This window comes from Bombus huntii, chromosome 9 (assembly GCF_024542735.1).
Source record: "Bombus huntii isolate Logan2020A chromosome 9, iyBomHunt1.1, whole genome shotgun sequence".
Taxonomy (NCBI): Eukaryota; Metazoa; Arthropoda; class Insecta; order Hymenoptera; family Apidae; genus Bombus; species Bombus huntii.
In genome coordinates, this window is record NC_066246.1 from 12068257 (window position 1) to 12092715 (window position 24459).

At 36.0% G+C, this 24459-nt stretch overlaps 1 protein-coding gene across 2 annotated transcripts in view; it reads right to left on the reverse strand.

The window, feature by feature from the left end:
* The window catches only part of LOC126869345 (rho GTPase-activating protein 7), a 349000-nt gene that overhangs the window by 228257 nt on the left and 96284 nt on the right, over positions 1-24459 (reverse strand). The gene's annotated exons all lie outside the window — the stretch shown is intronic.

Below are 24459 nucleotides of genomic sequence, written 5' to 3' on the forward strand. Positions count from 1 at the left end.
CAGTCATAGAGAAATGAAATTTGAATGAATTTCTTCGTGTCTTACTTTTTATATGTTGGCAATACCATACCGTAAACTTCACTTCTGATATTTTACATGTTTTTGTATAAGTAAATATATAAATTACATTTTAATATATATAATATGTACTTTACGTATGTAAATACATAATCTATAAAATGACCTGTTTCGATATAAAAAAATTACAAAATGTTCAAAATGTAGGACACCATTTATTTTCCTACAATTAAACATTTCGATACAACTTTCTCTCCAGGTTTTGACAGTTTGTCAAAACTGTTAATTTTCACCTAGTGCGAACGAGGCTAAGCTTCCATCCATCAAAAACTTTCGAACCGTTAAAGTGAAACACTAGAGAAGCTAGTATCTCTAGCAACGAAATGAAATAAAAATAAGAAAAATTTTTCTTTGTTCCAAGCTCATTAATCATTAACTGCATACTTGTAATAGGATCCATATGCAATTTTAGAACTTACAAGTAGCCAATGAGCCGCATCGATCTCGTGCGTTTTTTCCCCACCGAATGCTTGTTCGTCGACCGAATAGTCATTTCTCTCATTAGTACAGTAATATTTTCACTTTGCATCATGTCAAGCATCGTTATATATTTCTTTAGAGAAACGTATCCATGCTCTGTTTGTTTAACTCCTTCAGTAATATAGTCATACATACACAGATCCACGTTTTATAGTGGACAGCGTCGAAGCAAAGGCTAGAGTAAGGAGTAAAGCGAATGTCTATTTAAGTCCTGTTTCTATATAAAAACCGGTTCATAAAAACCGGAATTTGCATTAATATCTAGAATCTACCTATTACGCTAATAAAATTTGCTCTGCGTAGGTTTTCACAAACTTAATTTAATACAAAAAAAGATTAATTTGAATTTACACTATTCGAGGGCAATTCAACTGACTCACGTTTTATAGTCAATATAAGCGAATCAAAAGATCGCATCACCTTCGACGTACCAGCGATCTATCAACCACGCATTCTGCTCGCTATGGCGCGCGTAATGAAAAGCTTGATTAAACCTACTTGCGGCTAGGTCGAATTGTGATCTCGCGGCTGAGATACCGAGGTGCTGATACGCGCGTCTATCATTAATCAAACGAGCGAATAATATTCGTGCACGCGTTCCTTCTAAAGAGATCCTTTTAATGCGCCGGCAACGCGGACCCATCGAACTCGAGATGAAACTGAAAAATTGCCTCTCCTCGTTCGATCGTCTTCGTATCGCATCTTTCACCGTGAATTCTTTTTCCACCTGCACAAAGGAGCCTTTTCATTTGTATTTATTCCGTTACGAAGGCGCGTCTCGATTTTAATTACATTCTCTTATACGTCGGAATTGGACTTCGAATTATCTTTAAGTAACTGTAAATTCAATTTATACGAGCTTACGATCGACACACGGCCAATTCAATGGCGCTATCGTTCGATGATATCGATTGCAATCCCTGCTGCGAGGATGGACGGTATTTTAACATCGAGAGATCTCAGAAGCGGACTATATAAGTGCCTACCTTTGATTCGTTCGTTGGACTCGATCGTGTTATCTGGTACGCGAATTTTGTTCATCGCAAAATTGCCATTCACTCGTCCTTATATTGAATGGAATCTAATTATTACACTAGCTAATCGAATTTGTAGCATTTGAAGGATTTCTTGGAAATCTGTTTCTCAATCGCTTTCGAATTATTGAGCTAGAAATTTGGATGATGAAATTTAATCAATTAATTAAAAAAAAATTAGAAAGAAATTAAAGAAATTTAAAGAATTGGAAAAAAATTAAGGAAATTAAATTAATATTTTAATCGGATTTGCTCCATTTTATAAGATTTCTTGGCAGTTTTATCTTCCATCGTTTCAAATACCTCGTTCTCCTATTTACTATATATTGTCAAGCAGATTATAATAGAATTCTATTTATTTGAACTTATCGTGGAACAAACAGCTCGTGTACCTAATAGAATTTGATTGATTTTCCTCGTTATTCACAATATCCAAATAAGTAGCTTCAATCGACGGGAGTTTAATTGAAACATTAAGGGTTATCTAACATTTTTGCAAGATTTTCACTCAACTTAAAATATTCATTTCTGTCGTTGAACATGATGACTATGGAAAGAAATACCAAAAATTTCTTTTAATATTTTTCTCGTTACTAATTCTTTTTCCATGTAGATTATACAATTCTACGAACTTTGAAGAAATTTAAGTACCATATTTACTGCACTATTGCGCTTCTTAAGCCAAACTTTCTATCTATTATCATCGATTTGTATAATTAGTTTTTGAAACTATTTGTTTTTTAATAAATTTTTATACCTATATAAAACAATACGTACTTTAGATACTATAATTTACCACATTTTCAATAATATTGCATTTATACTATTTTTATACATTATTTCACTGGACGCATAGCGAGTTAATTAAGAATTACCTACAATTTCATTCCAGCAGATAAAATCCAAATAAATGAAATTTTATCGTGAATATTTTCTAACAAAGAAATGAAGTTCCACTGTAAAATTTCATTACGCAAAATAAATGGAATATCGCGAAATGACGCTTCACTGTAAATGGAAATTGGACAAACGAAGTTTCACTGTAGTTTCCATGGACAATTGCGGTCAGATGCATGAATTAAGCGGCTGCAGTTGCGTCAGCGACGCATCGAAAGGAGAATTAGTGGTCTGGTGCGATCGTTTAAACGGTGGAAAGATAGATACATTGGAGTACAGATTAGTCACCGATAAGAATCCGATGGACAACGCAGTGATAGTTATATTCCGTTGTCCCACGTAAGTCAGCTGCTGGCTTCGGGCGCACAATGCAACACCCGTGTCAGGACAATGGGAAGCTCGTGCTCGATGATTAATCGTCAGACTGGTTATAATAATGCGAACCCGCAGCCAGAGAAGTAACTATGGTTTTATTGCGATAGGATCGAAAGCCGAGACTTCATCGCTACGGAATGAGAGATGTTCACAGGCTGATCGTAATTAGATGAATTGTTTAATTTGTTGCAATTTTATGATTTCTTTTTTTAATAGCCTATATTGTATTAGAATGTTTCATAGGCAACAAATAGCCTAGCGACTGTACAGAAAAATGTAACGTGAGTTATTGTAGAGGGGCTTTACATACATTAACCAAATTTTTAAATAATGGCCTTGTATTAATATCCATCTATGCATAAGATAACTAGATTGGGGTTAGGTTGGGGTTACGTTAGATATCTATAAGATAACTAGAAATTATTTTTTTATTCTTAAATAAAGTAAAAGAATATAAACTTCATTTCGAATGAAAACCATAAAAGTATCCTGTACTACACGAAGAATATGAAGATTTCTTATGACTAAGATTATTCTTCCACGACAGTCATTGTCATAGCAATTAAGCAAATAACCACCTTGCGCAAGAAAATTCCACGGACGTTTCTCTAATCACTTCGTTATCCGTGCAATCTCGAGCAGGAAGAAAACGGTCGCTAAAAGCACGCGAACCGAGCTTTCACATAAATATCAGCTTGATAAATGCACTGGCGGCCGCATTATGGATGGAGAATATTAGAATGGAATCGCGATGCCGATTGTAGGCGTGCATCTGGTTGAGATTAAATGCAATACCAATCAAGACGATTCACAAGCACTTCCGTGTCAGACAGTGGAAACATTGCGCCGTTTTAACGACCGACTTTCCTTTAATTGTCTTTTGCAATCAACGTTCAAATTGAACGTTTGAATTTGTGGTTAGGCAGAGGATAAGTGAAACCACGGTGAAATAAAACCATCTACCTTAAAGTTTCAATACCAATGCGTAACCAATAAAAGTATTCGATTGGAAACATTTGTAAGATATTGAGAGATGAATTCTATTAAGTTCAATAATAAATGTTCTATAAACAATTGCAACTGAAAGTAAATATAGAATTTCACAGAATGCACTTTGCAATCTGCTTAAGTATCGTAATGCACAAGTTGAGTTATGAGACATAAAAGATTCGATATTTTATTTTATTATATTTTATGATTGTATAAGGCACCAGTGTTATACACTCGAATAATAATTTTTAACTTTTCAATTTACCGTGGGACCTATCAAAATGATTGAAAACCTCTTCGTTCGAAGCTGCAGTATTAAAGGATATAAATTTTAAAGTGAAATGCCATAGGGTGCTTCGAAGCCCCTTTGCAGCTGTTCGAACAATAGAAAATAAATTCAACCTGCTCTCTGTAGCGACAAATGTGAGAAGCGAAAAGGAAAGTCTCTTCTATCAAAAGGGGGAAAGTGCAAACACGAGGTAATATATTATACAAACGAAATTAAAACCAATTATATGTGCATAAAGGCAACATTGTAACGGTATTCGAAACATTCTTTTCAAACCATTAAGTTTTCCTCTTTCTAAATACTAATCTTATCCTTTAAAATCTAACAAAAAGCATTAGTTCGTTACTAACTATCACTAATTATCAGACATTTAGTATATTCGAGACGTAGAGTATTTATGAAAGTTTTACGTTAGCATATATTAATTTTCTTTTATTTTAACCCTGGAGGAAAGGTCTCCTTACAACCAAGAAACTTTCTGTACCTTTTTTCCTATTTCCTTCCTGCCATTCTTTGTGTCTTTCTTTTTTTCTTTTTCCCTTACATACCTTCATGTATTTCCCCTTCTTCCTATTTTCTTTTCCTTTTACCTATTCTCCCTTCCTTCTGAATGGAAATTCTTCGTTGCGATGTAGGCCGCGAATATTAAATCTTATAGTGAGCGCGTTTTTCACATTATATGCATTTTGCATCCTGTATATTTATACACTTCTAAATTCCACATACATGCAAATAAATAAGCATCTACAGTTTATCAATTACCTCCTTTCTATGCATCTTCTGCCACCCTTTCTTCTTTTTTTTCTATTCCAAACCTGTACCTTCTTTCCCTCTTCTTCTCCCTTCTGCATTTTCCCTTCTTTCAAAATACACACAACATATTCCAGACATTTCGGTCAGATTCGAACCTATTACGAACATACTTAATCCCATCTCTAGCTATAAGATGAATACTGGAAGGGGGAATGAAATAGTTGGCGAGCGAAGTCGCGTTCAGTTATTAAATCACGATTGTACGTGATTCATAACGGTGCTCGTTGGGCAAACGATAAAATTTTAAATACACCATTGTCCTGATCGCTATTAGCGACCACGGTCCCGCTCGTACATCACCGCGTATTGGCGTACTCACGACTTGCGCGATATTTTTCTTCATCGAGCTTGTATATTTCCGCCTTTAGCTGAGCACAAATAGAGATATCTAGGCATACTGCTATTATGGGAGACGCCTACAAAGTCGACGATATTACGAAACGGCAATATCTTAACCTCTCTCGAAGGATATTGGCTCACCTATACCCATTAACATAAACGTTATTTAACACGCTCGCGCTGAGAATGCGTGCCAATGATCCGACTTGTACAATGTCATAAATTAACGATATGTACTTATGCTATGAAAAATATCTCTGTTTATTCGCTTATTGGCAACACAATTTTCACGTTTCAGATAATGCTTGAGATTTTAATAAAATAAATTTTTAGCCCGTTACACACTAAATTAATTTCGTAGCTGTTAGTCCAGTAACATATACAATTATTATTACTTGCTGTCTCATTGTTTCATATTTTTTGAGAAATCATACACCGATACTCAACACAATTTCAAACCATTGCCTCTAAAAGCTAACAAACAGGCGTTACACGAATTCCCAGATATAGATAACAAGAAATAACAAGAGAGTATTCAGTGAAACTTCCTGCAGGAGGATGTAATGCATCAGTCACCGGCCGATTCGAGTAACACACAAACGAAATAATTAGAGGTCCGAGGACGAGAAGACAAGACCGCGAAGTGACCTTTCAATGTCTACGGGGATTTCACCGTGTGTCGGGCCGAATCGGCCTCCTTTAACTCGCCACGGTCTTGGCATGCGACAAAGAAAAATTAATAAAGAAATATCCGGAGACGCTCGTTAGAAGAAGCGGAATCCGGTTGTGAGGAGTCATTCGTGTACGAGAACCGCATCAAAGTCACCAATATACAACATCGACCAGTCCATTAGAGTTTTTATTAACGTCCACTGGTGAACAGAGAGACAGCGTGGCCGCTAATGACACCGATCGCTTCCCGAGTCATTAGTTTCCGCGAAATTTTCCCAGGGGCCGTGTCATCATACCCGAAGCAAGCTTCACGAAAGAAGAAGAAAAGATAAAAAAGAAAAGAAAGAAAAGGTATAGAAACACCGTTTCCAACAGGAGAAAATAGGATTTTTCAATGTGACACCTGTATACATCGGCAATTAGCGCAATTTATTTACTTTCACGGCTTAATTTAGCACCTTCGTTAGCGTATTTATCAAACCGCATGGAAACGTTTATATCGTCGTTAATGCGCGGTTCGCTTATGGTGCTTTCTTCCAATAGTATGTCCGTTACGATTTGCCGCATAGAAACCTATAATCGCATGTCTTTTATCGATTCCTGGTTGTATCTGGTGAAAAGTTGTTTTTAGTACGTTTAGAAGAGGGTTTTACGATCGGGATATTCTTTTTAATTGAAGAGATGACAATTTCTAACAGTTTCAGAGGATATAAAAATGTTGAAAATATATATAGGCAATTAATATCAATAGTAGTAAACGTTTCTATTGAGTACTAAAAATCTATATCTTTTTCTCTTCGAATAATTATTTGATACAAATGACCTCTAATGTTATTTAGATATAGAGCTGCCTCCGTTTTTCTCGGAAAAATAAGATATAAATAGGTCTATTGTAACTGTTATAAAAAACCGTATGACTATGTTATAAAACTGTATGACTATAGAAATGTTAAATTGGACTAAAGGCATGATTTTCGATGATATTATTCTTCGAGATTTCGATGATACTGTTGATATCAAATAGAATTTCGTGTTTTTATTACACTCATATACAGCAACCTACCAGCAAAACGAGGTAAAAAGGAATTGAATTAATACGAAAGATAATCACCGATTTAACAGAACATTAATTTCCGGTAAATGAATATTAGAGGATTTATAGCGGCGCATAAATTATCGACTAACTCCGCTTGTCCCAGTAACAGAATCATTGCATGACAGCTCAATCCTACTCAACGTGCAAGAAAACGTCCATTAAATTTCCATCAACCACTGAAAAATGATTTCACCGCAGCCGTCGTTCTGCACTACATTTCCAATGGGGCCTCTTGATCGAGTTTTTGCGCAAGAAAATGATATTTTCATTACACTTTCACCAACAGATGACGACTGATTCTCGACGATCGGCAACGTACCATACGTTTCAATCAAGAATGTCCGTTTCCCCTTCGCGGGCATACAGAAAGACGAAGCTGTGCACGATCGTTTCTGGAAAACTAGGACGTCATTCGGTCTCTAGGGACGCGACGATCATCGCTTCGAGACTCGTGCTACCAGCCCGTGACCTGCTACGTTTGAAACTTTTTTCTTTTCTCTACGATGAAAGCCGCTTGCCCGTCGAACGTACAATATCGGAACGTTGTAGCAAGCTTTTGAATTTTGATGATCAATTCTATCTTGACGCTTGGCCTCGACGTGATCTGAATCACGCGTCACGTTGGTAGATAAACGAATTTTGTGCTCTAGATGGGTTCCTTGTCGAGATTTCTATGGATTCTTAGTTCAAATCTTCGTAAGAACAGTGTCAATCCGATTTCATGGAAGTATTGTTTGATAAGATTAACAAGACTAGAAAAAATTCAGAAAGAAAAAGGTACAGTGGAATTTTTTTGATGTGGAAAGTTTATACAGATCCTCAAACATAGAAATTCATTGTTTTCGTTATCCAAATTAGAATGGAATGAAATTCTGGTTGAATTTATGAACGTACATTCTTGTAATTAGACTATGGGCGTTTGTATAAAATATTTAAATATACAAAAATGTACACATGTGTCCACATAATACAACAAAATATCTAGAGTGGACATGCTGTTCGTATTATATTTCCTTAATTGTATTCATAAAAACAAAAATTTGCATAGTCATTGGTACTCTAATCACAGGAGACACTAAACGTCATTTGTGTTGTAGTCAAAACGAAACTTTCAAAGGAGGTCCCAAAACTTGAGAATCCAACCAGATTCTCAGGCTAACTCAATATATCCAGAACTAAGCTAACTATCGATCTTCCCATCAGCCCCACACACTCAAAACTAGCAACTCATACACTGCAGGAGATTGACAAAAGTTACAACATCGAATTATGCTCCAATAAAATACCTACACTAATTGGTAGATAAAAAAGTCGTTAAACGACACGGACGGAATTAGTCAAAGCAAATCAAGGTTTCAAGCAGCAGTTTCCCAACTACAGGGGCAACTAAAATTTATAAGCGAGACAGAAACTCGTTCGAGCTTAAGTTGCGACACGTAAGACGCATTCCAGGTAGGAACACGCGTCGTCGAAGAGTCGAACGCTCATTCGTTCGCGTGGAAACATTAATCTTCCATGTTCGGTGAACGATCGACATCTCGTGTCCAGCACCGTCGATTATATCGTTAAATGCGGGGCGCCACGCAAGAAAATCCTCAGTAGTATAGACGTTCGTTGCACTTGTTCTAAATCTCGAAACGAAACTGGAACGCGATTTACTCCGGGGACACGAGCGAAGCGCGTCATCGTGTCTTCGAGATCCGCTCGCGTTCCATCACGGCTAAAACGCGACGAAAGCCAGTTTCTGCTCGTTATGCAAGTGTACTTTTTTTTCTATACACTCGTTCAGAAAATTCTTTCGGTTAATTGATTTTGCTCTTGAAGTGCGTGGAATTTTTAAAATGTGTGATGTTCTTCAACGGTAGCTTGGTTTCTAAGTTACGAAAGGGAGCATAAATTGTAGGTTTTTGATATGAATTAATGAAGTTTTTAAAGATTTAGTTTCTGAAAATTTTTTAGGCTATGAAGGAGAAAAAGAAATAGGAATGCAAGTGGGGTTTCTTAGTATTTGGAAGACTGGCTGACATTTTTGTTTTAAAGTATGGTATTAGCGATATTAACTTTATATTACACGAATTTTTGTTTGGTTTGCTCATCGAGACACAAATAGTTAATATATTCGGTGTTTACTAAAGTTCCTCATTACCCTTAAGAGGAGTTCGCATTTGGATAAGTAAATTTGGATAAGTAATTCAGATGTAACTTCTTAATTTCTTTTGGAAATACGAATTGCTTCGTTAGAAATTAAATGGAAGATTTAACTGAAGTTCAATTTAACTCTCTCAACTTTCTGATTAGAAATAAGAATAGTGTGATGTGTTGGATCACATACTTAATCATACATATTGCAACTGCCTCATATAATTCCAATTACGTCTTTATAACGATATGAATGTATTTCGATGTTATTTTGCGAAATTTCAAATGAAGGTGAAAAAAGGGCTAAAGGTCTATATTATCATTGCATTCTCCGATGTTCTCAATATCAGGGTGAAAACAATGGGTCACAAATTGTAAAACGAAAAATCGATCGACAACAGAGAAGCGAATCCGTTGAAAACCCCCATGGAATCGTGCAATTCACGCACGGCTAAAAATCCATTGGATTTCACTTTGCCTTTTCGTTATGTCGTTCATCCAATGAACCAGGCTACCCACGTTTAGTCACGCTTGCCAACTGGAAGATAAAAAGGCGAAAACTGCAACGACAGTGAACGAATTCTAAAGAGAACCAGAAAATTCTAATCATTTGCCTTGTTTCTTCTTTTTTCTTCCTTGTCTTCTGTACTTGTGCTGCGTGAAACACGAATAAAAATTCAATGAACTTTTTATTTACGTCCAAAAACAAGTCAAATGGACATAACATGAAACAATTTTGCGTGTCTTCAATGGATTTGCCTTCCATCGAAGGCAATTAACGAATGGCACGACGTATAATCGCTTTCTAATGATCAATGATTCGAGAATTTACATCCAAACTGCCAATAATGTGAAGGCTTAGATATTTTTATTGCAAATCTTCTTAATATCGGGTACACCTGATTTAATGTGGGTCATAATAACAGGAAAACAGGAAAAATCTAACGGATGATGTTGACCTATCAAATTCGCCTTCCGCAGAAATAACATTACATATAGTGTACACCAACCTAGTTTAAATATGTCGTAAATTCTAAAATGAGAAATCGATACTTCTATACGACAAGTATTTAAATTTTGTAAATAAAAGTTGGTCGTAAGCAGAAGTAATATAACAAGATCCATGAAACATGAAACGAAAGATGGTCTGAAAGCAATGGTAAAATTGCACATTTCCCACCGTCACGAAATAAAAATTCGAAGCAATTTCTCAAGTACCCTAGGCAAATGAGACCACGATCCGTGTGACCTGTTGGCATGATACATGAAACAGCATTTTTTCCTTCCTTTCGATATTTTTCGCCTCGAGGATGAACGAAGATCGTACCAGAGAGGAAAAAGAATCTCGTCGATAAATTTTCACCAGTTGTCATATCATGATATTTTATTGCTATTCCGACCATAAAACAGCCTTATGACGATCGTGGTTGCATTCATCTGCATCTATATCAAACCGGAACTTCGATGAAAGTGCACCGACAGATCTTCACTTGAGTTTCCTATTAGGATTTACCTTTGACCGGTTTCATCACAAGTCTCTTTTAGTCTTCTTTCATCGAATGCAATATCTGTTATTAGAAATGAGAGTTTGCTTTTTTTCATTAAGTAACGATAGGTAAGTGATTAGAAATTTGTTGTTACGACTTTCTTGGAGCTATAATGAGATCTAAGAATTTTCTTCATGGTATTCTTGTAAGGAACAATCTTTCGTGATTTATTGCTTGATTTATGTTTTCATTAATTTATAACGTTAAAAGAATTATACTTTTATGCTGGAAATATTAATATTAATATCGAATATGATTGTGATATTAAATTGATTAATAATTACTGGACTTTGGAAGTTTATATATCTATAGAAAAATTAAAAATATAACATTGCATAAGTATCTGTAGTCTAACAATTGCTTCTAATTTTTGTTAAAAACATGTTTCTCGTTCCTTGCTATTTTAATTTACGTATATCACTTTATTGATTTCGAGATACGTCAAAAAACATTAATTGACTTGTAGGGTTTTCAGTGAAGAATTCTATAAAACAGTAGAATTGTTCAAATAATGAGAAGTTTATCGATCGCTTTTTCCGCGGTGCTCGAAATTCCATGTAACAATAATTGCATTCTTTGTCATACAAAAAAAATCGATTCGCAAGTAACAAACACCTTATAGTTTTAATAATTCGATTGTCACGCGTTGATTTATAAAACAGAAATGATACACTGTATACTAAGAACGATGATAAAATAACGGTAAATGTTATAAAGCATAACGATTATTCTTAATTAACCACGTGCAGAAATTACACCTAACAGACGGCCTGTGAATTTTATGAATATCAGCATTGTCATAAAACGCCATTAAACGCTCATCGGTGGAACAATACTCAGCGTTCGAAAAATCGAAGAAAAATCATTTGATGCGTCTTGATTCTTCGTAACGATAAAAAACACCTTACACAGGTAGATAGAATAATATAAATAATGTCGAGAGCAAACATAAGATACGATATCGTGGTTGCTCTTTAATCTAGAATGATTTGTCGAAATTTTTCTTTTAGCAAGAGCTTTTCAGAAAATATTAAAATACCATCATTTTCTCGCCAATATAAAAATCAGGAAATCACCGGAAAACGTGACATTTTGCGTTCCCATCCAGAAATATTCAATAAACAATATTACACAGAAGCTACACAACGAAGGAGAAGGAATTTAAATTTCGTGCTCAGTTTCAAGATCGATCATCTCGTGCGCGCACCGACAGCCACAACTAAAAATGTAAAGTATACTTTCAACTGCGAGTATTACGTAAAAGTCTTTTCAATGATTGACCTTAAACCCCGGTCCGTGTATCGGTTTCAGAATGTGTTACAAACTCTGCAATTGAGCGCATTTGTTTGATTATGTATACCAGTTCTTTCCGATCTCTTTTGCGCACCCGGTTGCATGTAATGGCCTTCCTGATGGCAGAGCAGAAGCATAATGCGATTATAGCCGGCGTACCTCGTAACACAAGGGAATACAACGTGTAATTTCCGTCGATGGCCGATAGAAAGCTGAAAGAGCTGCACGGTCGACCCTTCACTGGCCGCGTATAATGACCAGCCTGACATGACGCGATCATCGTTCTTGATTCTTCATGACGAGAAAGTGTTTGGGGTGTGTGCCATTCTTTCTTTCTTTCTTCATTTCCTTTCGTATTTGTACCAGGTTTATGTTGTTTGCTGTCACGGTCACCAATAAGGTACACCTTTTTGTCACCGTGGAAAAAGAATGCGTCTGTCCTTTCTTGCGTTATACGCGCCGTTTTTATTTATCTGGCAATTTGCGATGATTCGCAGATTCGTTCGCGTGGGAATTAAGGACAACCGCTTAAACATGGAGGAAAGAATTTGTTCATATTATTGGTAATATAAGAGAATAGTTTAATAAATAGACATGTATTATCATTCGGATAATGCAGCTAAAATACCCATTAGACGTACAATAATAATCAACTCGCAGTAATTCAGAGTGACGTCAGTTATCGGATGGAACATTAATTTCAAATTTTTCTTCAAACGTTAAAGCAGATGATTAGGCCACTGAGTGTTTTATGAATAAATAAGACATCAAATCCGTTCTTCTGCTATCTAAAGTTGCAAGATTAATACCAGACATTTTGCAGATATAAATTTAGCCAAATATCCGCCTACTCGCTTATCTTTCCAAAGTTTTTATTTCACCCCCGAACGACAGAAGCAAATAATCGTTCTGTTTTCTCCAAACCGATGGAAACCTGGTATCCATTTCTTCATATAGAATTCAGATACAAAAGGATCGCGGCCTACGCTGCAGATTTCTTGGTAAAAATCTCGAATCCCCTTCGCTTTATTTATCGATCTGGTTTTATCGAAGCTGCGCGGCACGTCTGCGATGCGCTCACGGATATACGCGCGCAACCACGGATCCGAGCCTTGGGTGCGTATTAATGGGTCACAGCACGTGTTCCCCGTTCCGCATATGAGGCGCGTCCGCGTACACGTATGGTAAACGGTATCTTATCGGTTTCGAAGCTACGGGCGTCGTGGTGCATGCTCGGAGCATTTTAGCTGCCGACGCCTCCCATAGAACAATGTCCCTCGTTAAAAGACTTTCACACGGAACCTTATGTCACGTATGGAACCGAGACTGGACACGAATAAATCATTGCTTTCCGTGGTACGTTCGTGGAATATATCGTTCCGCTACGCCGTGCTCGGATATATTAACAGGGAATCGGTAACGATCGATGGCTTGAACGTCGTCGAACACATTGAGGATTTGCATGATGTATAAGTAATGCTGCCTGTTGAGAAGAAATAGAGAGTCGAGACGTAATATAAATTAATAGTAAATCACCATAGGGGGAGGTTGGCAGAGGTTAATCTACTATGAGATGAATTTATTAGCAGGATATATAGGACTGTGCGAATATTCATAGTTATTAGGCTACATGTGATCGTAAATTTATATTATGGTGTATTTGTATTTTGTATGTATTTTATATAATATTTGGCTATCATGTAGATATAAATTTGAGATAGTATAATTATATTTTGATCTCGATAAAATTCAACATGAATTTGGAGAGAAAATTGAAAAAAGGACGACAAATTCTAAACATCTAATCCGCTTTGTTTAGTATCAAACACGTAACTACTTCTTTTATTACTGGATGCTAGATACCTATTACTACTCCTAAATGCTATACTAAAACGTACTAAAACGAAGTTCTTCCAACACTATATAACCATGTATCACCCTTGCATTATGCTTTCACATCGAACGCGTTGCAGGTAGAAGGCAATTAATTCGTCATCACACGCATAAATCAACTTAAACGATTTAATGATATCGCGTCGGGAGGACTCGCTGTGCTGTTTCCTTCGCTCATTTATCTTCGATTCCACTCCCGCGAAGTCGAAGTCTTTCCTTGAATTAAAGTAACACTCGCGGCCGGGGGAGTCCCATCTAAAATAATTCGTCGGAATCGGAACCTCCTCGACAGCTTTCCTGCCTTTTTACGGGCAAACCAAGGATCACGGCTCATCCTCGGCGCTTACGGTTTGGCTATCGGTGAATCAAGGCCGGCCATTTCATCGTCGGGTTATAAAACCTCTTAAGGAACGGCAACCTGCTTCCGATGTCGAAGATAAAACGATTGAAAGCGAGCAACCTGCGCTTTAGTGTAAGAAGACAGTAATCGACAACAAAATATCGGATCGATCTTCCAACTCTTTGACGTTAGAAGGGAGAGCTACTTGTGTTCACATATTCTGAATGATAAGAAAATTAGTTTTTTGAGCTGCAAATCTTGCGGACATAATAATTTGTTTATTTAGAGATTTTCTATCTTTTCACGTATTCTTTCATTTTTCTTAAAAATAGAGCATGTCATATTTATATTTGCAGTTGATTTATCTTTATTTGTTTCATTTCGTAATTATTAACATTTTTTATTAAGGGACTCGATCAATGACTTAAGTTCATAATTCAATTGAATTTCCAATTGTAGCAGCAGATATTTTAAAAATAAATGAGTTTCAGAAAGTTAATTGCAGTCGTTACTATGAATTCTTCTCGCGAAATAAAAATTTTATGTTTATTGCTGAAAAATTATAGAAAAGATTGAATTCTTTCTTACGCCCACTTATGTTCCCATTTTGTATATAATTTAATTTATCTGTGCATAATTTTATAGGCATTCTCGCTCAAATCATTCGATTTCACCATCGTAATACGTGGCATTGTAAAAATTCATCATCGCTAAAAAAAAAAAAAAACTGCGGCATTTTCAAAGATTTATTATACGCAGATTTAGAGCTTCGAAAGCTGCGCGCATTTGACGTTGTATATCCACTGTTGCGGATCGCCTAACGCGAAATAGGAAAGATAAATTGGTTCATGATGGATTAATATCTATGACAAACTCGATTCTGAAATAAGAGAGCATTTAAATAAAGCGACTCTTCGTGAACGACCACGGACACCGACGTATTGAGGATACTTTTGGATCGTTTTAATTTTGATTTATGGTTGTTCGTTTAAATTGTTGCGCAGCCGAGGGACGAAAACTGTTGGAAACCGAGAATGGCCATTGAATATCACCGATGACGTTAGCAGTTGAGAATTTGACCATTTTAATTGGCTTAATGAGTCGCTGCGGCCACTGGCCTCAAACAATCCTAAATTATTCTAACACGTAGAATATTTGGAGGACTGTCATTGGCGTGCATTGTGGTTCACTAAAATTTCGCTGAATTTCATCTTCGACCAACGTTCAATAAAATGTGCCAGACTTGGTCATAGCATAAATAGAATTTGACGGTGAACTCTTTGGTGAAATGTGAAGACCTCTGGAAGTAATGTCGATTCATATAGTGTTTTGTTTAATTTTATCACCTGAAAATGCTACAGCTACAATTTCACAAAAGTGTATTCTACAAAAATTGTATAGTTTTATGGTAGATGAAAGATTGAAAAGTATTAATGAGACGAGAAAGAAGATAAAAAGAGATAACTTTTCCTTAAATAGGAAAAATTGCTTGTATATAATAACCGTTTCGAAGACGAATTCTATACCCTATAATACCAAATTCTTAAAGATCATCGAAGATTGACTAAACAGAATTTTTCCTCTAATTTTTGACGCGGACATTATCAGCATGAAACTTTAAATATTTATACTTAAAAATATACGCAACACGTACATGAAACTTTATTTTAAGAGAAATATTTCTGTGATTCCCAATCTATTCTGTAGTTATTTACGTACGTTCCTAGTTCTATATATCCTACGTTGTACTTCAATTTTATTAATTACAATTAATTACAAACATCACAATGCCCACAGAAAAGTAACTATAAATGTATCATTAAAAACAAAAGCTCCGTGCAATTTGTTTCTATGTGTGTTCGTTTCAAAATGTTAATAAATACGATCCAACAAAGTTGTCGAATCAATGACAACGACAACTGAACGTTCGTCGAAAACCCACGCAAATTTCAAATGTCATAGCGGTGCACGTAAACCTTGCAACTTTCTGCCACCACTACCACGTGTATTGTACACGCAGGAAATGAAGTTTTTAGACGTTGTCAATTCCGCTTTTGTACCCTAGTAAAATCGTTCAAACCGATGACATTTTGTTTTACAACGAAACTTAACCTTTAAATGCATAGTATTACTCTTTGCCAGTTGATCTGGTCCCATTCAACGTTGATAGGCGTCCTGATCCTATATTTCTTAATATCTAATTCTTTCGTTATGTATTCTGTATTCACAATATTAGGTTATAAAATATCTATGTAAACGAATAGATAGAGCGTTTATCCATAAATAAATTAGTTTTTGTTTTGTCATTTTTACGAGCTATAATGCAAATGTTTTAATAATATTCGTAACTATCTCTTTTTATATTTAGACTAAAATAATTTGGAAATAATATTATATAATCATAAACATAAGCAATTTATTATTTGATATGATTAACGATATTATTATGTAATATAATACTTCAGTCTTAATTGCATTTTCACTATAATTAATTTCTGATTTGTTTACATACACGTTCTGCACATGTCGCAGCTATTTCTTAACTTTTTTAACTTTTTTGTCAATTAACATAGCTTATTAGCTTCCATTTTATCGTTTCATTGCACATAAACTAATAGTTTCAAAATATTTTATATTTCGAGGAACTATACATTTAAGAGTTAAGTATTGTTTTCGTTCGTGATAAAGTCGTAATCCGTTGGCGCGAATAACGACGAGTCTCTACGAAGCATTTTACAAGATCTCATAATATCGTTTACAACCGTTTTCCACGTTTTACAGCGTTTGCTGTAATTACATGCTACGATAACCTTAAAGGTATAACGCGTACGTTCGAACGATTGCTAAACATTGGCTAAGTTTCAATGAATTTTCACGTACTCACCGTGAACACATAAATCTGTTGTAACTCTTATTCCCTTTAATTTCTACGCTTCGTTAATTGCACGTTTGGATTGTATAATTCGATCGTAGTTCGCTGACGATAGGTAACACTGTTTAGCTTCAAAGTTTAAAGAGATTGGCAAGGACAAACGAACGAGCGGTTTGTTCGCTCGATACGATTAATCGAATTAATCGGCAATAGCGACCGATCTGCGTCCGACAAGGTACGCCAGAAAACTAAAGAATCGCACCGGTGCGTGGGGACGGACTTTCGCCAGTGGTCCGAGACCAATTCTCAGCCGGTTAAAAAATGGATATGTTGTAACTGGCTACGAAAACACGTGGGGAAAAATTTATCGATTGAATAATTCATAGGGTTATCTTTTGCACATCTAAAATTAACGCAACATACGTATAAAGGTCGGTTTAGACCAAACGAGCGAATACTTCTTTCCATTCTTCCCCTCGCGTTAGTAAAATTAAAACGTAACCGAGCATTGCTTCGCTTAAAAATCGAACACTCCGAATGCTTAAAGAAAGCTCCAAAAATTTTGATTTCTTGATCGTTGTGACGAGTCCGAGTGAAGACTAGAAATAACTATTGGACAGTCTAGACACTCGCACTAATCTCTGCGAACATTCTCTCACGTTCGCAGTAAAGAAGCTTTTTTGCTGTAAATGAGTTTACGAACAGATTGCTTGATGACTGTTTACACCAAACGAGCATGGGCGAATGCTGTTGCGAACGCACCTTAATATGTATGAGACACTAATGAATGATTCGCAACGAGTCGTATTGAAATGACCGCTATCGCGATTCTGAATAAGTATAAATATATTCGAAACATCCAATTCCGTTTCGTGACATAAATTGTTCTTTTATTGTGGCAAATTGCAGGCGATTTTTATTCCTTTCGAATGGTATAGTGATAATTATAAATACGAAAGTACCTATATAGACTGACAAAAAATAATTTAATCGAGATACGTAAATATTGTTCTATAGCTAAAAGAATTTTTTAACATCCTCTAATATCGATATTTCTTGGAGATAAATTATATTTATCATTGTCTAAAATATAAAATCATCGGGGGAGGAGTAAAGGCGATATACGTATCCAATCTACGTAAAGAATAACTAAAATATACATAACAACTCCTAAAATATCAATAACTGGATAGCAGGTTTTTTACGCGATTATGTATTTTTTATCGAGATAGTGAAAGAAACAGAAGCGATATAAAGATTTGTTTTATTCTTCAAATCTTCCACAAATGCGTACAGATCCGCGAATTTATTAATATCGATAATCATCTAAAAAAAAAAAAAAAAAAAAACGCTAGCAACAGTTGGAATAGCAAGGAACTAGCAAGAAAATCAAGCGAAACCGACGAATAGGTAAATCGGCCAGCGGAGATGGCAGCGAACGAGAGGAGAGAATCTCGAACGCCTCTCACTCCTTTCGAGAAACTGGAACCACGAAGGACGAGATTTATGTCGCTCGCCTCCGCGACAACCGCGGCCGAGAGCTGAACCGCGGTTAAACCGATGCTCACCTTTAATTGGCCGTGAAACCTTCCCCGTGCGAGCGCGCCACGGGACGATTAACGACGCATCTAGAACCGGACCGAAGGTGCTGCACTTGAGGAATTGCCGATCACCTCTATCCGAGAGAAAGATATTCTTGATGCGTCCAGGTTGACGTGAGACATTCATCATCCGCGAGGATGACGATACAACTCGCGACCGGTGCTTTACCTGGGATGGTACGCGGTTTCGAGGTCGGTTCTTCACGTCAAACGCACAGATTTTATTTTTGGATTAAATATTCGAAACACTTTATGTAGTTACATATCTCTTGTTAATTATTCGAGCGAATTGTGTGTGATGAAAATTTAGGTCAAGTTCAATTGATGTTTTATGACCATTAATTTTTTCAATCTTTAAAGTGGTTTCTGAAAGCAAAATTGCTTTTACGTTTTGATTGCAGTGCTGAGAAATGTGCAAGAATTTTTAATGCGTGTGGTCTTCAATGTCTAAAGACATGTAGTGGCAAGCATAAATAGGGACACTTTGTTCTCATGACTTGAAACATGAAATATCTGGTGCCAATTTCTATATTAATATTATTTGAATAATTACAATAGATTAGATTAAAATAATTAGGTAAAAATATATCTGAAATATATAATTGAAAAATGTAATTTCAAACATTAATCTCGCCACTGTACATAATCTTTTGTATTAACAGAAAATTATTTATTGTTTGACATTACAAACAAGGATCTCAAGAAATTGTGTATCCTCAGGCTATGTGCACTGTTCTCATATCCATCCCTATCGTAATTGACTATTTTTCCCCCGTGTACGGGCGCGTCATTCTAATTATCACGGGTAACATCTCGTTATCACGCGTAACATCTGCAACGCCATTACTTGGCCCGTTCCTTTCCAATGAATTATTCCTGCTCGTTACGGATGTAACTGGTCAGACCATATCGTATCGAATAATATCTTCGTGCGTTGCGAATGATTTTGAACGATCATAAACGAGTCTCTGATATTTTCATATCAGAAAAATGTGGTTATAAAGAGAATTAATTATAATACTCTTAGAACTTAGAATTCGTATAGAGAACAACTTGTGATATTATTGAGAGAAAAAATTGCTATTTCTTTATTGTTCTTCGATAATATTTCTATCTTTAATTCAATCGGTTGCAAATCACAAAACACAAATATGTGTTTTTAATTGTAAACCTCTAACAAATGTACAAGTCATTGACGAAATTAACCGATTTTTAATGAAACGAAAATATGGTTTTACGTATTCATTTACTTGCGTTGCATATTATCTCGTCTGAATTAAGATCATCTCTGTATAGTATATTCAAAAACACACATTACAAATTGATAATTTTAGTATTAAAAAACATTTCAAACAAATTTTTCAAAACTTAGTTGTCCGAATGACTCATACCATAAACGAGGCTGTCATAATTGTGATAGGTCGATGCCGACGATTATAGGCTAGGTTTGTCGCCTTAGCAATCGCGATGTTCATTAAAATTCTTGCCTTAACGGAACACCGTCGCGTCATCCTAACGACGAAATGGTTCTCCGACCGAGTTTCTTTGCGGCAGCTTCGCCTTTCCGTTCGGAGGTTCAAAGAATCGCATTATCGCGCGAGAATCTCCGCGAGAAACCTACTTCTCGGCCGACGCGTCGGGAATTTATTATTAATGAATCTATCGACTGGTCGCGGACGATGGATAATCGATTCCGTAATTGCGCGAACAGCGTTCGAAAACGTTCAGCCCGGGGGATCCATCGTGAGACTCGAGCACTCGACAAGCGTTTTATCGCCGATCCAAGTGTGCGCACACATCACCAGCCGCGATTGGAATTCCTGAAACGCGAATTACTTTAATCGACCGGTTGATGAATTGCTCTCGCAGAGGGTTTCTCGCTAGAATTTCTATTTTCTGTGAAAGCGTTGTGTAATCCGCTCGGTCTCGCTCATTGCGAAAGAAACGAAGGATTTTTAATATGATTATGGTATTTTGAGTAGGTGGCGTCGTGGTTATTTTCACCGGTATGCTAGTGAATGATATGTATATGATGTTTGGGTCTATTCTTGAGTTTTAACTCAACCGTTTAGCTGGAACAAATATTTTATCGTTTTCTTCGTGACGATCCATTTTTAGGAAAAAGAAGACGAATCTGCGATCTGAATTCAGTCTCGGGGAAATTAATTAATCCTCGATATTCATACATTTACAATAAATTTAAATATGAAGAAATGTGTAGAATATACGTAGTACGCAAAATATGTACAATATCTAAAGTAAATTACCCGTTATATCATTTAAAAGATGAAACAATGGATTCTGGATACCAAACATTTTTTCGGAACAAAAAGAACGAAGAATCAATCCCAAAGTGATTTAAAAAATGTCAAATTATACAAGACTAACGATCCCTGGTAAATGCCAAGACGGTTAACATCCTATAGATACAATCTATCGCATTTTAGATTGCTGACCAGAGAATCTGAGGTGCCGAAGAATTTTGTTCGACACGCGAAACTGTCAAGACAAGCTATTCGACATTTAACAATCTCGAAAGAACAGATCCCGACGAAACGATCGAAAACCTTTCGTAATCGTAAAAACGAATGATGATTAGAATGGAAACAATAACAATGACTTTCCAACCAGTAAATCATCGGCCATTTTTCAGCTTCGATCAAGTTACTCACCTAAGTGTGCTATAACACGCTAACACTGGAAAGTTTCCACTTCTTGCGAGCAATAACTCGTCCCATTGTTTTCCAGCTGGGATTACAGCTCAATCATAATCGAATAACACTTGGAAACGACCACTCGACAAATGCTCTAGCGCAGGTTAACACACAGAGAAACACACTGAGGCAGCGTGATGTTCGACGATGGAGACGCGAGTGCGTGCGATCCACGATCGAGCGTGCACGCACGATCACTGCTCAAGGATCACTGGGTGACACCGATCGAGCAGCAACGCACGGGTTTCCCTTGGTCGTTTTCGCTACGAAAAATTATAACACGTGTTCGTCTCACTTCAAGGTAACAAGCTATGCTTTGAAAACATTAATCATAATTGCAGACTCAGACAGAATCATTTGATGAAAATTCGTTTCACGGAAATTTATTAGTTTTAGCACGAGAATTATTTCGTTTTTTCTTTTTTAAGAAAAGAAACGATTATCGTCGATGAAGTTGATTAATTGATTTCTGCGTTGATTTGAAGGCAAATGGATTTAAAAAGATCATAATTATGCTGAAATTGATCATTAAATAGTAACTTGCTTTTTGATGCAAAAATATTTTTAACAGTAATTTTTATAGAATTGGATATAAGAGAACCTGCAAATATTTGCTGGCTGCTTTTATAAATTTATTATATAAAAGACTTTTATATTGATTTCATTGTCAAAATTGTGTCAAATAAAAATCGCTTCTTAATTCAGTAATAACAGTCCTGAGAATACGTGTATCTAATACTTTCACCGGACGAAATCACGAATCAGTCACGCAATAGAATTACAGCTACATTGATGAAGCCCTCACGAGGCACACGAAGGGCTATGTAACCTTAACGAACATCCTACCTCTTCTATTCACTGACAAGATAATAATAGAAACCGTTATTCAGTTTGATACACTCCTAATGTCTTTATCAAAATCAACTTTGTGAAATATCAAAATATTTACCGAGGAAATTCCATCATAGAAATAGATATTTGATAATATTTAGATAATATTTAGAATCTATTCAGATAATAGAATAACGTCAGAATAAAAGCGAAATATTGTAAGCAGATTGCGAAGATTCACAATACATTTGTGAGAAATTTAAAGCTGAAAAAATACATAAAATGAATATAATACGCAAACATATGAAAAATATCTAAAGTACAATACTCGTTATAATATTTAGTGAAACAAATCTCTACTTAAGCTCCATTGCTATAATAGATGTAGCGTAGTTATAATAAATTCGTAAAATTATATTTTTTAATCTATGCGCGGGTAAAAGCAACAAAAACGTCAGTATACATGAACATTCTCAGAATAAGAGGAGAAATCCGCAAACTGGGTAAAATTGAAACCACGTGAGCGCCAGACAAGATCGGAACCAGCGCACCAATTACTGAAACACGCACAGAGCCACACTGTCTCGTTGTGCAGTTACTGACGCGTCGCAACCGTTTGACTAGACTGCTGGTAGCCTTCTACTGTAGAAGAGAAAATCGTTCAAGACACGTTTGTTATGACGCAGAACCATCGGGACGATGAATTGATCCACCCTATAAATTCAAGGCATAACCGCCCATATATGGCACTGGAACGTCACAATAACTCAAGGGAAGGTTAAAAAGTTACCTTTTAACCAACATCGCCATACACCTGCTTCGTAAAAGTTGTAGACATGATAAACGACTATTACTACGAAACGATCGTGTAAAACAGAAAACGCAAACATGGTTTTAAAGAGGAAAAGTTATAGTGTAAAGTTTTGTGAGTCGAGAAAAGTGGATGAAATGTTGGAAAAAATTGTAGAGTAAAAAGTTAGTCACGGTATTTCATCTTTATTTTTTCTTTTTCTTTTTTTGCGGTACTATGTGTCATGTTTTTAACACTTTGTACTCAGAAAATTGTTATGGTACGGCCGATTAATAACTTCACTGAATTTTGAATGGAGCGAAAATGTTACGAAATCTGAAAGAATTTTTCTTGAATAGAATGTTTACAAATTTTCTAATACGATGGCTTGCTTCTCTTCTTCAACTTTTTTTATTCGTGCAATTAAGAAACAGATTTAAGCACAAATAAAATTCCAAATTAATATTTAGAATATTTTTGCCTAGATCATTACGCAAATTCCAGAAGACAAAAGAAATGTTTTTTCAGTTACTTTCCAAAATATCGACGATTGAAAAAGTAGGTTCAAATTCGAATAAAATTCAAAGTTGCCACTAAAGAAAATTAAAGGTAAAATGCAGTGACTGAATCGCATGCAGATCACCGAATCAACATGTCGGATAAACGAGGTGGGTAATTTGCACGCGGATTACAGCTTCCAGTCTTGAATCGATCTAGGCTCGTGCGTTTATGCCACGGCTACTCGGCTTCCACGCGACCACATCGAGTGATTAACCAAGCCGCGTTAAGGTAAAGCTAGATTGAAAGATTAACCCGGCTACCCGTAAATGTGCTTATGGTGGATCGTTGCAGAAGTTTAACTGTGAACCCCGTACGAAATGGCGAGTCAATTAGACGTGAAATGGCTGTCTCGACATACCGTTTTTTCACTACTTATCGTCTTCGTATTGGTTACACCGATTCTGCGGGTTCTATACAATTTCAAGACTATTAATGATCCTCGTTTCGTATTAATTATATCTGTGGTTAAATAATCCCAATTTAATCGAACGTTTCACCATGAGAAATGGAAAGTTCTATCTGAAATCTCAGTTTTATTATTTTATGCTGATTCTCAGTTCTACTGTAAAAATTCCAGTTGTGCCACTACGAAACTAATTATGCAAGGATATTTATTCCTACCCGTAACTTGTATCTTGCGACTTGTAAAATTACACTGATAATATTAATTCAATTTTGCGAGGTACAATAAAGGAAGCAAACTTTAAAAAATTTAATTTGTTTTATTACTAAACTAGTTCATGTAGGTTGTGCAAAAATAGTTATAAATAAATAAGTTCACTAATGATATCGATTCAAGTATGTACAATTCCAAG